Below are 6,008 nucleotides of genomic sequence, written 5' to 3'. Positions count from 1 at the left end.
ACACGTCCGAGCAAACGTGGCGCCCCGATCCCGCGTGTGTTTGAATTGACGTCGAAATGGGGGGCGGGGAGGGGCTTAGGCTTGGCGAAATAACTCCTCGGGAGGTTTTGGGGTTTTCATGCATCGCTGATGAAAAGAAAACACGTGCTTTAAGACGACGTCTTTTAGGGCTTCCCTTAAAACTGCGCAGCGTGGGGGGATGCCGGCCAAACTTTTCCAGGCGGTGGGTCAGCATTTTACGGATGTACTCGGGGGCAGAAGTGGTTTGCGCTCCCGGGCGCACGCTGCGCAGATGCCCTTTTCGTTCCTAAAACTTGTGCCTGCCATTTCCCCGAGGGTTTTAATCTAGGTGTCAGTGCAGACGCGACGTGATGCCACCTGGAAAGGCCAGGTGGATGCGGGCTCCCTCTGTCTTTTTGTCCTTTCTCCATCCCCTACAGTAAGTTTGGAAAGAACGTGGCAGCCTGCGTTCTTTAATGTGATATATCAGGCTTCTGTAAGAACGGCATGACCCTGTGCTTGACAAACCTGGATTCGCCTCGGAATCACCGGGAAGGACACACACACAAAAGTCCTCTGGGACACCAGGAATCAGGAAAGGAGGATACAGATTCTCTTTATTCCCCTCCTCCTACCCCTTTTAAAATAGAGTTTGCATTTTGGGTCATAGGAATTTGGGGGGAGGGGAGAGAGTTTCTTTTTTAAGCAAAAAAAAAAAAATCACAACTGGAAAAGAGACTTTGTGGGGCAGGGGAAAGGTGATATAGCAGAGGCGAGTAGGGCCCTATGCGAAGGTTTGTGTGTCACACTGAGGAGCTAATAAGCATTTATGCCATAACCAGCAGTTTGTCAGATTTGTCTTTTACAAGTTCAGCTCTGGCGATGATGTTGGAAGATGCCCTCTTCAGAAGGGAAAACAGGGCCACGTTTGCAGTTAAGAGGTTATTGTACTAGTCAAGCCTGGAGATGTGCTGAAAGCAGGGGGGACGGCTCCAACGACAAGGACCCGATGTGATTTGGGGTGTATCAAGGAGAAGAAGCATAAAGATGACCCCTAGGTTTCTACTTTTGGGGGACTGGGTGGGTAGTGATGCTAATAACTGACAGAGCATCTACCAGAAGGCAAACAAGTTTTGGGGTGAGTTCAGCTTTGGAAATGTTAAATTTCTGGTCGGCAGAGCACTCCAGACCGAAGGTCATTGGGAAACTGGTCTGGGGTGGGGTGAGGCTCGGGATTTGAGATGCAAATCTGGGCTCCATCAGCATGTAAATGGTGTTTGAATCTTCAGAAAGAGGCGAGATTAACTCAGAGGGAGAGCTCCGGAAAAAAAAGTGAAAGAGACCTTGGACAGTGCTCTGCAGGACTTGGAAATCAATCGAGTGGTGAAGCTGGCCAGAGGCTGATCCCTGCAGAGTCTGCTGGAGGCAAAAGCATCCTCTGAACCAAACTCTTCCTTCCCCCATCCCCCACCAGGGTTGGGGCTCTCCACCAGCTCTGAAACTGTTCTTTGGAGCACGGCTGTCAGCCACACACGCCTCGATTCATCTGGAGCCAGACTACAACCTTGGCCCCAGATCAAGATCATCTCGCCCCTCCCTTCCTTTGCGCCAGACTGCAACTTCTTTCTCTCGGGGGTATTGCTTTGCTCTCGTGCTCCCTCCAGACAGTCCTCTATCTGAGTCCTCCCCAAAGGACACAACAGAATCCCATTCTGGGGAGTCACCCTCCCACCCCCTGCCTGGGTTCTCAGGTGCTGCTCTCTCCGTCTGAGCGATGGTTCCCCTGGGTTGCATTGCCCGGCTGAGGCTTATTAAAAATACACATTTACCAGCCCTACTGGAAAGGTTACATCTAGCAGGTGGAATGGGTTGAAGTGTGTCCCTCCATCCAAAAGATGTTTTGAAGTCCTTACCGCTGGTACCTGTGACTGTGGCCTCATTTGGAAATAAGGTCTTTTGCAGATGTGCTCAAAGTAAGATGAAGTCATGCTAGATCAGAGTGCACCCTGAATCCAACGCTCCTGTCCACGAAAGAGCGTGGAGGAACGTGGCCACAAGCCAAGGCACACCGTGGGTTGCCAGCAACAGCAGAAGCTAGAAGAGGCAGGGAGGGACTCTTTCTAGAACCTTCGGAAGGGTTGAAGCCCTGCTCCTACCTTGATGCCCAACTTCCAGCTTCTGCAAGTGTGAGAGAGAACACAGTCCTGTGGTTTCAAACTACCCAGTTGGTTGTCCTTCGTTATGGCAGCCCCAGGCAGGGAACCCCGCAGGTCTGAGGGATGTGGCAGGGAGAGCTAAGAATCTGGCTCCTCGGGTGATCCCGATGTTTTTGAGGAATGCTGCCTTGAGAATTCTGCTTCCTCTGAAACCCAGAGGGATGAAAGTCTGCCTGTTCTTCTGCACCCCACATTCTGCTCGCCCCAAAGCAGCTTTGGTGACATTACCTTCCTGTCACCTGCCTTTCTCATCCAGGCTTGTGCTGTCCAGCATTGCCACCATCTGTCACTAGGGTTGTTACTCTCTTACATTCTCTGAGTCACACCCATTCAGAAGAAGTGGCCTCTGAGCTGTCATTGTGGGAGGGGACATTTATTCTCAGGACTAGCACCTGGTAGGGGATGGACATGCAAATCTAATGAACATTACCGTCACCTTCGCTCACTTCAGCCACTCATTCTCGTGGCAGTGCTGTGAACCTTCTCAACCCTGGGAACCTAAATGCCAACACCATGTCTCCCATCTAGCAGTCCCCTCCTTTCTTTAAACCCTGACACCTGTGCTCCACCCTCATGGGGGCCACCAGTCTCCCAAAGTGGTCCCTTTATCTTCCATCCAGCCTGGACCCCAAGGTTAGCCCTGCAGCCTCACTCCCATGCTGCCCCCTTCTTTGACCATGTTCACCCCCAAATGCCCAGCCTTAGGTCCCGCTGCCCACCTTCTTCTGTGTCCTGTCACAGGGCTGGAGCAAAAGAGCTTGGAGACCCAGCTGTTAATGGATGTGTCATCTTCAGTGGCAGCTGGGCTTTTTGGACAGCTCCAAAGTCCTTGAGTGTATTATTCCTGATGTTCGCGATTCTTCTCAAGGGCTGGTCCACACTTTATTGCCTTCAAGAGCAGATGAGGCCGGGCACGGTGGCTCATGCCTGTAATCCTAGCACTCTGGGAGGCCGAGGCAGGCAGATGCTCAAAGTCAGGAGTTGGAAACCAGCCAGAGCAAGAGTGAGACCCTGTCTCTACTATAAATAGAAACAAATTAATTGGCCAATTAAAAATATATAGAAAAAATTAGCTGGGCATGGTGGCACATGCCTGTAGTCCCAGCTACTAGGGAGGCTGAGGCAGGAGGATCACTTGAGCCCTGGAGTTTGAGGTTGCCATGAGCTAGGCTGACAACACGGCACTCTAGCCTGAACAACAAAGTGAGACTCTATCTCTAAAAAAAAAAAAAAAAAAAAAAAACAGAGCAGATGCACCTTAAGGAGAAAATGGATGTTCTTGGAGGAACCTCCCTGACCCCCTGCCCCACCCACTCCATGCCTCTGGCCACCTGGGTCAGTGTCTCGGAGGCAGGACTGCTGTCTGTCTGTCTGTCCTAGGCTGGCCCCTGCCTGCCCCCCAGCTTCCACCCCCCCCAACAACAGCTAACCTTGTTGAGGACTGATAGCACACCCCACTGTACAAAGTGTGCTCTCCCTACAGCCCCATGAAGAAGAGACTATATGTATTTTCTTTTCACAGGGGAGGAAACCCAGGGCTCGGACTAATGCAGTAACTTGCTCAAGGTCACTGCCTTGGTTTGGGTCCCCCAAAGCAGACCCAGAGACGAGGCTTAGGGAGAAGGGAGTTGATTTGGGAGGTGATCCCAGGAACCATAGGTCACAAAGTAGGCAATGAGACAGGGAAGGGGAACAGCCAGAGAGTGGGGTCCCCCCACGGGCCACTGGAGTTGGGCCCAGCTGGAGTCTATCTGAGAAACTCTATGGAACACCCCTGGTGGTAGGCAGAGTGGTGGCCCACCCAAGGATGTCTATGTTCAATCCCTGGACACAGTGAATAAGTTGTGTTACAAAGCCAGTCTCCTTTTTAGGTTGCCTGTGGCTTCTAGAACGGTCCTGTCCAATACAGCAACCATTCCCACCTGCGGCTTTTGAGCACTGCAAATGTCTGAATTGAAAGTGATCTACATGTAAATACACACCAAATTTCCAAGAATTTAAACAAAAAGCATAAAATATCCCAATAATTTGCATGTTGATTCCTCTTGAAATAGGATAGTTTGGAAATGTTGGGGTGTATAAGATATATTATTAAAGTTCATTTCATCTGTTCCTTTTCACTTTCTACATGTGGCCATTGGGCATCTGAGATGCAGCATGCTGTCACATTCCCTTTCCACTGCGTGCCACTGCCCTACGGGGATTCCCACGCCCAGGAGCCCCAGCAGCAGATGTTCGAGTCCTTACTAGAATGTTCCACAAACACTAGCACTTCGAAGTCAATATGTTCCAGACCAAAGTAATCACTTTCCTTCTACCTCTCCCCCCACCTACTATCCCTCTGTCCACTCTCTTGGCTAATGGACAATTGTCTGCCACATTCCACCTGCTAGAACCCTGGCCCTTGTCCCCAACTCTGCCCTCTCTTTCGAGACTGTCCCTAATTTATCATCAGTTGATTCTATCTCCTGGATATTTTCCCCATTCAGGTCCTCTCCTCCACCCGCACGGCCCCTGGCTCTGTTCATTCCTCCTCTCTCACCCCCACTATTGTGGACGTAGCCTAACTGATAGCCTTTTTGCTGTTCTGCTCATTTCCATCTGCCCGAAGTGACTCGTGCTGCCGGAATGACATGTATCAAAGGCAAAGCTAATCTCGTCTCTCCCCTGCTCACCATCGGGAAGGGGCTCCCCTCGTCTGCGGCCCCGTGTCTCAAAGTCTGAACCTCACTCATGGCTGTGCGCTGATGAGTTTAGGTGGCAATTGAAGTCAATTGAAAGAAAAGTTGAATGAAACAATAGCGCAGACTGATGTTAATAGCATTGGCCAAATAAACAGTAGCTATGGGGTACGTTTCAGACTCCTTAATAGGGTAGAAAACGAAACAAACAAACAAACAAAAACCCATCATGATCTGGCTTCTACTTTTCTTCTGTAATGTAAGTGCCAGAAAGTCCTCTCTTCCTCCACACTGGGAATCTTCCAGATCTCTGGGCTCGCTTCTCTTCCTTTGCCCAATGTTCCAGCAAATATGATTCCTTGATTCCTTTGCTTACACTCTCTGATCCCCCTGCCTTTCTTCTGGTGAGCGAGGACGATAACCAGACTTACAGGATCCAGCTCCAAGATTCTTCTCTCTGAAGAGTTCCAGATGCTCTAGGGAGAATGAACACCCTGTTTTTGGTAGGCAAGGTCATGATATCGTCATCCTATCCCCAGAACCTGTGACTATATTACCTTACAGGGCAAAAGGGACTTTGCAGATGTGATTGAGCTAAGGATCTTGAGGTGGAGGGCGGGTGTCTCCTGGGCTACCCCCAGGTGACCTCAGTGTCATCACAACGGTCCTTATAGTGGGAGAAGGGAGGCAGGAGAAGCCACAAGAAGTAGGTTCTCCCCTGGAGCTTCTAGAAGCAATGCAGCCTTGCCCGCCCATTTGAGACTTCCCACTTCCAGAACTGTAAGGGGATACATTTGTGCTGATTGAAGCAACAAAGCTTGTGCCTTTACTTAGAGCAGTCGTAGAAAATACATATCCTGTCCTCCATGCACTACTGTATACCTTGTATAATATAATCCTCATCACGGAAACTCTCCCCTGGTTTGCAATGATATTCCGTATACCTTCTCTCTCTGCCTCGCAGCCCCCATGAAACTGTGCATGTCTTGTGGAAACTACGTCTTAAATATCCTCCCCCCCCCCAGTTCCTTGCCTGGAATGTGGTAGGAATGGTGGAATTTGGGGACACAGAATTTTAAGGAGGTAAGAAGAGTGGACATTGCCAAATCTA

Source organism: Microcebus murinus, chromosome 25, assembly GCF_040939455.1.
Source record: "Microcebus murinus isolate Inina chromosome 25, M.murinus_Inina_mat1.0, whole genome shotgun sequence".
NCBI classification, from domain to species: Eukaryota; Metazoa; Chordata; class Mammalia; order Primates; family Cheirogaleidae; genus Microcebus; species Microcebus murinus.
This window is presented reverse-complemented; position numbering follows the sequence as displayed.